At 40.3% G+C, this 9064-nt stretch overlaps 1 protein-coding gene across 8 annotated transcripts in view; it reads left to right on the forward strand.

The window, feature by feature from the left end:
- Positions 1-5076, forward strand: part of MCM10 (minichromosome maintenance 10 replication initiation factor) — a 38401-nt gene extending 33325 nt beyond the window's left edge. For 6 of the 8 annotated variants that reach the window (XM_061126235.1, XM_061126231.1, XM_061126238.1 and 3 more), the window contains one exon: positions 3586-5076. The gene's annotated coding sequence lies outside the window, so the exon portion shown is untranslated. Of the gene's footprint in view, positions 1-3536 lie in introns of all 8 variants that reach the window. The other 2 variants (XM_061126233.1, XM_061126232.1) reach the window with 2 other exon arrangements.
- The last annotated feature ends 3988 nt before the right edge of the window (positions 5077-9064 follow it).

Below are 9064 nucleotides of genomic sequence, written 5' to 3' on the forward strand. Positions count from 1 at the left end.
AAACAGACATTTCTCCAAAGAAGACATACAGATGGCTAACAAACACATGAAAAGATGCTCAACATCACTCATTATTAGAGAAATGCAAATCAAAACCACAGTGAGGTACCATTACACGCCAGTCAGGATGGCTGCTATCCAAAAGTCTACAAGCCATAAATGCTGGAGAGGGTGTGGAGAAAAGGGAACCCTGTTACACTGTTGGTGGGAATGCAAACTAGTACAGCCGCTATGGAAAACAGTGTGGAGATTTCTTAAAAAACTGGACATAGAACTGCCATATGACCCAGCAATCCCACTTCTGGGCATACACACTGAGGAAACCAGATCTGAAAGAGACACGTGCACCCCAATGTTCATTGCAGCACTGTTTATAATAGCCAGGACATGGAAGCAACCTAGATGCCCATCAGCAGACGAATGGATAAAGAAGCTGTGGTACATATACACCATGGAATATTACTCAGCCATTAAAAAGAATTCATTTGAACCAGTTCTAATGAGATGGATAAAACTGGAACCCATTATACAGAATGAAGTAAGCCAGAAAGATAAAGAACATTACAGCATACTAAGACATATATATGGAGTTTAGAAAGATGGTAACGACAACCCTATATGCAAAACAGAAAAAGAGACACAGAAGTACAGAACAGACTTTTGAACTCTGTGGGAGAAGGTGAGGGTGAGATGTTTCGAAAGAACAGCATGTATACTATCTATGGTGAAACAGATCACCAGCCCAGGTGGGATGCATGAGACAAGTGCTCGGGCCTGGTGCACTGGGAAGACCCAGAGGAATCTGGTGGAGAGGGAGGTGGGAGGGGGGATCGGGATGGGGAATACGTGTAACTCTATGGCTGATTCATATCAATGTATGACAAAACCCACTGAAAAAATAAATAAAGAAAAAAAAAAAAAAAAAGGAATACCAGGCCACCTGACCTGCCTCCTGAAAAATCTGTATGCAGGTCAAGAAGCAACAGTCAGAACTGGATGTGGAACAACAAACTGTTTCCAAATAGGGAAAGGAGTACATCAAGGCTGTATATTGTTACGCTGCTTATGTAACTTATATGCAGAGTACATCATGCAAAATGCTGGGCTGGATGAAGCACAAGCTGGACTCAAGATTGCCAGGAGAAATATCAATAAACTCAGATACACAGATGATACCGCCCTTATGGCAGAAAGTGAAGAACTAAAGAGCCTCTTGATGAAAGTGAAAGGGCAGAGTGAAAAAGTTGGCTTAAAGCTCAGCATTCAGAAAACTAAGATCATGGCATCCAGTCCCATCACTTCATGGCAAATAGATGGGGAAACAATGGAAATAGTGACAGACTTTATTTTTGGGGTGCTCCAAAATCATTGCAGATGGTGACTGCAGCCATGAAATTAAAAGATGCCTGTTCCTTGGAAGAAAAGCTGTGACCACCCTAGACAGTGGATTAAAAAGTAGAGACGTTACAAAGTTCTGTCTAGTCAAGGCTATGGTTTTTCTAGTAGTCATGTATGGATGTGAGAGTTGGACTATAAAGAAAGCTGAGCGCCAAAGAATTGGTGCTTTTGAACTGTGGTGTTGGACAAGACTCTTGAGAGTCCCTTGGACAGCAAGGAGAGCCAACCAGTCTATCCTAAAGGAAAGCAGTCCTGAATATTCATTGGAAGGACTGATGCTGAAGCTGAAGCTCCAGTACTTTGACCACCTGATGCGATGAACCAACTCATTGGAAAAGACCTTGATGCTGGGAAAGATTGAAGGCGGGAGGAGAAGGGGACGACAGAGGATGAGATGGTTGGGCGGCATCACTGACACGATGGACATGAGTTTGAGTAGGCTCTGGAAGTTGGTGATGGACAGGGAAGCCTGGTGTGCTGCAGTCCATGGGATCACAAAGAGTCAGATTCTACTGAGCCACTGAACTGAACTGATAGGTCAAGCATGTGGGCTACTCCATTTAGGAGAGTCCTCTGCTTGGGCAATCTGAGTTTCCAAACACCATTTGACCCAAGTGAATACCGTGAAATGACTGAGTCAGTTGGTAGGATTATTATTTTGAGATTTAAACTCTACCTAGAAATAATACATATTTCTCCCAGGATGGTATTATAGTAGGAACATAACTCTTAAAAGGATGTGGTTGTGGGAGATAGTTGATTCAGGTTTTCAAGAGCCAGGAATAAATTTCACATGCCCTAGATTCCATCAGAGTCTGCTCTGTGTGTAGAAGTTTCTCTGTCTGAGGCTTGTGTTCCCTTATGGTCACACACTTTTAGGAATATTTCACTTTCCAGGAGGAATGTATTTTTGTTTTGTTTTTTAAACAGAGAAAATGTTTAAATCTCAAAAATAACCAAAAGCACTTGAAATTCTCATATTTTTGATGGCTCATTTCAAGTAGATATGTTTGTCCCATAAACTTAAAACAGGTATGGGTCTGAAGTAGGTCACACCTGAGCAGCCACCTGGACACTGAGCTGCAGGTTGCTCTTTGAAGACCCCTCCCTGTATAAGAAACATGTTCTTGTTTGAACCAAGGGTGTTGTGAGAGTTCAGATTCACTTCTGTATATGTTGTGCAGTAACATTCTTATAAAGGTGAATGGGTGTGCTGAATGTAGATGCCCCTGTTTTTAAATTTGACTTTTAAATTTTGAATAATTAAAAATATAATCGAGTTACTTCTCAGTTACTCTAGGTTTTGGGGGGCTTCCACTGGGGATGCTGTTTGTGTGTGTTTTGTTAGATATTCAGGGATGAGAGGGGTAGGTGGGCTGGAGGGGCCGCATACTCATTTACATTAAAAGTATGATTCATCACAAGGCCATTCTTTAATCCTCCTTCCCTCTTTACCAATGTGTATTAATAGCAGTGTAGGAAAAATAAATAAATAGCAGTGTAGGGCTTATTGTATAATCAGAAAAGGGAAAGCACATGGTGGTCTAAGCACACAAAAATGGTCATGTCCTCCATGGTTGATCACAGTATTCTGATCTTCACAATAGATTTTTTTCTATGCCTTTTTTTGTGAGGGGGGTTTATTTTCTTTGTTTGTTTTGAGCATGCACAGTTTGCAAGATCTTAGTGCCCTGACCAGGGATTGAATCCAAGCCACAACAATGAAAGCCCAGAATCCTAACAGTAGGCTACAGAGAACTCCCTGTGCCTTTTTTTGTTTAGAGGAAGGAAGTGGCTTTCTAAAGAAAATTATCTTTCTCTTGAGTTTTGTTTCCTTCTGTCTGAACAACAGAAGGAAAACTGAACTAATTCAGGTAACAATGATCCAGAATAGCAAATAAGAAGCTTCTGAATGAGGACTGTGAAATTGTCTCCAAAGAGAACTGAAAACATTGAATTTTCAGCTTTTAAAATTTTCTAGTTTTCAACTTTTAAAAACATTACAAATTGATGTATAGGAAAGTTGACAGGGAGTGATTGCATGAGTTGAGTTTTTGTGTAAAAGTTGATGACAGAAGTAAAGCTAGATGTTTATAAGAGACTAAATGTGTCTGACAACATTAATTTTTTAAATTCAGGAGTGTAAATCTGTTTGCCTGAGTTGTCACTGATAGCAGCCCGTCTCAGCCTCTGCTCTTACAGGTAAAGCAGACACTTCGGATGCCATGGGGAGAGATTTGGAAACAGCGCCACTCCCAAGAAGGATGATGGGCTCCAAAAATGAAATTCTGTATTTGTCAGTATTGAGGAAAGAAAGAACGATGTATCTAAAGAAAATAACAGGTACAAAAGGTGGAAGAAATCCATGGGCATAGCTTGACAGTAGTTTGTGGAAAAGCTGTAGAAATTTCGAAAGTTAAAGAAAGCCAAGAATATCGCCACACAGCTGAACTTTCCAGATCAAATGGAGATGAGACCTGCCTTGTCCTACACAGTCAGCCACATAGCCAATAAAATTGACTTGCGTTTTGGAGAAAAGCCAGACAGCGGTAATTGAGGTGGTGAAAACTCAAAGCCTTTTCACTGAAAAAGGAAAGAAAGACTAGAAATATATATACAGTGGGTTTTTGTTATTCATAGTAATTGTTTCATGAAGCTACCAACTGAGCTAGCAGATACACAATCACTGCTCCTAGAGGAAATACAGGTTAGGTTTCCATGAGCCTCTAGTCACGTTTTGTTCACTGGCCCAATAAATAACTTTATAGTATATATGTTTGTTTAAAGACACCTTATTTAATATATATTGTTGACTCATTAACATGGAACTCGCAGTCAACAGCCCTGTGACTCCTGACCAAATGAAACTGATCTCAGCACATGAGTTTTCTCCGGATGATCCATGCATCCCATCCTTCTTGCCCTCAGGAACACTAGATCATACTTCAGCACTCCACTTGGGAGCCATTTTCAACATCAAAAGCACCTCAGAAAAGCACAACAGTGTGACAGACGTGGCATGGAAAGGACATTTTTTTACAGTATCAGAGCTGAAATTAGCAAAAAATGTTGCTTTGACCTCATCTAGGAGCAACTCAAGTTTCTTGTTAGTCTGCACATGTGTGTGTCCGTAGTGACCACACAAAAAACACCACAGGTACTGTTTTTGGGATTAGAAGTAAAATTTAGTTATTAGGTGATTTTGGAAAAACACAGAATCCACAAATAATGAGGAACAACTGTGTAATATTTCCCAAAACAGGGCCAGACCAGAATTTTTCTCATTTTGCAGATTAGAAAATTAAGTGATTTGAAACATGGATTGCAACTAAGTCTGTGATAATGTTGCTTAAGCAGAGACTTCGCTATTGGTGTTTTTTTAAGTCAACTTTATTAAGGGCTAAATTTCACACAGCAAAGAGCACACATATTAAGTATATTGTTTGGTAAATTTTGGCAAATTTATTCACCCACATAACCACCACCAAAGGCATGATAGAGGGCATTGTCATTACCCCAAAATGTTGCCTTTGCCACTTCCCAGTCAGGCCACATGCCCTAGTCACATCCATCACTGAGCTGTTTAGATCTGTTTCCAAGAGTTTCATATAAATGGAGTCAAAACAACATACTCTTATACGTCACATATTTTGAAATAAAGCCATGTTGTTTCCTGTGTCCATAGTTCATTTTTTATTGTTTAATATTTCATAGTATGGATATGTCATTTATTATGTTACTATATGTCATTATTCACCTATTGATAGATAATTTGGGTTGAATTGTTTCTAATTTGGGGCTGTTATGAATAAATAACAATATTCAGATACAAGTCTTTCTGTGGATATATTTTTGTTTTTCTTAGGTATCAGTAAATAGGAGTGGGATTTCTGGAAAGTGTATGTTTACCTCTGTAAGAAACCACTAAAATATTTTCCAAAGCAGTATGACTTTACATGCCTATTAATGATGCATGAGGGTCCCATTTGCTCCACATCCTCACCAGTACTTGGTATTGTCAGCCTTTTCAATTTTAGCCATTCTGATGGGTGTATCTTATTGTGGTTTTGATTTGCATTTCCCTCATGACATCTTTTCCTGTGCAGTTGGCCATTTGTATATCTTTTTGGTGACGTATCTGTTTACTTTCTTACTAGGTCAAGATGAAAGAATTCTTTCTGTGTTCTAGATGCAAGTGCTTTTTGCAGATATGTGTTACCTAGTTTTAGCTTTACTATAAAAGGTCTTCTCTCATAGCTCAGTTTGTAAAGAATCTGCCTGCAATGCAGGAGACCCCGGTTCAATTCCTGGGTCAGGAAGATCCACTGGAGAAAGGGATAGGCTACCCACTCCAGTATTCTTGGGCTTCCCTTTTGGCTAAGCTGGTAAAGAATCTACCCGCAATGCAGGATACCTAAGTTCGATCCCCGGGTTGGGAACATCCCCTGGAGAAGGAAAAGGCTACCCACTCCAGTATCCTGGCCTGGAGAATTCCATGGACTGTATGGTCCATGGGGTCGCAAAGAGTTGGACACAACTGAGCGACTTTCACTTTCACTTTTCATTAGGTCTGTGATCCGTTTCACGTTAATTTCTGTTTAAGCTGTGAGTTAAGGATTATGGGTCATTGTTTTCCAAATGAACATTCAATTGTTACAGTACCACTCAGTGAAGATGCTATAATTTTTTCATTGTATTATTTTCACTTTTTTGTCAGAAAATCAGTTGACCGTTAGGGTCTACTTCTAGACTTATTTCTGTTAAATTAATCTTCATGTCATTCCTTATGCTAGTACCACTGTCTTAGTTACTGTAGCTGTGTAAGTGTTGGAATCAGGTAGTATTAGTCCTCCAACTTGTTCTTTTTAAAATTTGTTTTGGCAATTCTAGATCCTTTGCATTTTGATGTGAATTTGTGAATCAGCTTATCAATTTCTACCCCAAAAACCCTGCTGAAAATTTTATTAGGATTGTGTATAATCTATAATTTTAAGATTTTTCATGTGTGAATATGTCTCTTCATTTATCTGAGTCTTCTTTAATTTTCTCAGCAGTGTTTACTGGTTTCAGTATATGTATCTATTTTTAAATAGTTTTATGGTGTCATAAATGACATTTTTTCCATTTTGAATTCCAGTTATTTTGCATACATGCTAGTATACAGAAATACAATGCATATCTGTCTATTGGCCTTGTATCCTGGGACCGTGTGAAACATGCTAATATAACATGCTAATATAACAACTTTGTAAATAGGTTCCTATTTGAAAAATCAAAATAATATGGAAAGTGGACAGAACTTTTTTTAAAGTGCCCCGTACATTATAAGATCACAGAGTATACCAAAGATCCACTTGTGAACTAGACTATTAATACATAACCAGTTTGCTTTTGGACAGTTCCCTTAACTCTTAAATTATGAAAATCTTGCCAAAGGATTGGTTGAAAAGAAATTAGAAATGAATTTTCCCAATGAAATCAAACTGATAAAAAGCACATGTCAAGTTTGGGGGGGGGGTGTGTTTTGTTTTGTTTTGTTTAATTTTTAAAATCATTCTGGGTCTCAGGAAAATTACCACTTCCTTCCAAAAATCTAAATAAACAAAGGCACAAGATAATGAGTTGCAAAATCTCCTTGGAGCACATGCACTCTAAAAGAAGAGAGAAGATGATGAAGAAAATGACAACATACAAAATTGTGTGAAAAGACAATGAGTTTTCAGTTCATCCTTTAACAAAGTTTTTCAGTCTCTCTCCTGGAACCGCTGAAGGACTAGGGAATAGTAAGGAAAGAACAGAGAAGAGTTAGTTAGAAGAGTGTCCCACAGGCCACCCTTTTGATAAGGCCAGTTGCTGAAAATATGGATTCTCCATTTGTGTAATTCCTATGAAATTCTGCTGCCCAGATTCCAGTCCTGTTTGCTTTGGCATCCTTCTCCCTGCCCGAGAAATGGCTGCAATTGGCTTTGAGTGAAGAAATTCTAAAACCCTGAGATACAATGGGGCCCTTGTTAAGGATGGGGTAGAACTAGGTAATAGAATTTTTTCTGCCAGAGGTCTTTATCTCGTGTTAACGTGCCAAACGTCATTAAAGAGGCAAGGACTGGCCATTTTGTTATTTTGATCTGGCCACTCACCCAGACTGTTCTTGGATCTATATGACTCCAGCATTCCCCTCCTATGCACGCAGAGTTTTTGAGCCAGGTGGCTGCCAGGGTATGGCCTTGAGTCAGACCTCATTGGCTGCCATGCACCTGATTGCTGGCTCTCCTGCCAGAAGGCAATGGCTGAGTGAGTGTCACCATATGAGCCAGTCTGTGGCTCCTCTTGTTCCCTGGCTGAGCTGAGAGAGCAGTGCTTTGCCTTTTCTCTGTAGCACATGTGGGCATGTGAAAACACACACCCTCGTAACTTGGGGTTACCAACCTAAAGGTCAGGGACTGAATCTGCTGGCATGGCATCTGACTTTTGGCCAACTGAGAGGGCATTTTGTGTGGGTAGAGCATAGGCCCAGCAGCCAGCAACCCTGGCTCAGGACCTGAGCTGGCTGTCAGCAGAGCTTGCACCTGCCCCATGACAACCTCGTCTCTCAGGTAACCCACCTCTCCTGGGTAACCAAGCTGAGGAGAGGCATTGTGGCTCCTGCACGCCTGTTAGCAAGAATTTCTGATCTGTGTGTGGTGCTGAGTGCATGAGTGCTTTGCCGTGGAGAGCACAGGGGGTCTACCTTGCCCATTTGCCAAGCCTCCCTGTTGTGCTACTTTGCAGGGTGGAATAGGAAGTAGGTGGGATGCACATGTGAGTCTCTCCTGTAGTTCAGACAGGACCATCTCTGACCCTTGCCCCCCTCAAGCTGACTGATTCTCCAGTGTAAACCAGAGCCTGCAGAGGTGGAGGACAGACAGCAGAATTCCATTTTGGTCTGTTTAGCTTTATGTTCCAAAACTTAGAAATACTCATTCTTTTCAAATAATTTCAGTCTCATAAGATAATAAAAAAAACTAATGAAGTACTGAAGCATCTGCAATTTTTGTTTCTTGCCAGTTTTTTCCTCTGCTTTCGAAGTGCCTGGTACTTGCAGTGAGCACTGGGAAGCAGGGGGTTTCCTAAAGAGCCTGTCTGTTGAAAACATGCCCAGAGGCAGGTGGGTGGCCATTGGGAATATGTGGATTGAGTAGGTTGGGTTTCACTGATTTCCTTTTGGTTCAGTTTAGGTTCAGTTTACATACACACAGACATCCAAGACTTGCATAACATTAGAGCAGACATCTCAGTGATCCCCAAAAGAGCATAATCAAAATACTGTAAGCCTCAGCTGTGGATAGGTAAACACAGTTGTGTCATGTCTTAAAAAATTGGGCACAGCTTTGACTTCTGTTGTGTTCGGTCTTCACTTGTGCCCCAAAAATGATGAATTGCAGGACTCCTAAGAAGAGAGTGGCTCCCCTCTTCCACCTGCCCAGGTAATACCATTTAGTGGTAGAGTTTGCCCAATCCCCTTCCTACCTTCTCAAGGCTAGTTCAGCTCCTGCTTGGAGTTTGTGTGAGGAAATACAATGATGACATGAGGCAGTTTGCAATGTGCATAATTGCTTGATCACTAGAGTATTTTTAAGACTTTTATCCTAGTCTTTAAAAAAGTTACCTTGTATTCATTGCAAAGTGT

The sequence above is a fragment of the Dama dama genome, chromosome 23 (genome assembly GCF_033118175.1).
Source record: "Dama dama isolate Ldn47 chromosome 23, ASM3311817v1, whole genome shotgun sequence".
In the NCBI taxonomy this organism is placed as follows: Eukaryota; Metazoa; Chordata; class Mammalia; order Artiodactyla; family Cervidae; genus Dama; species Dama dama.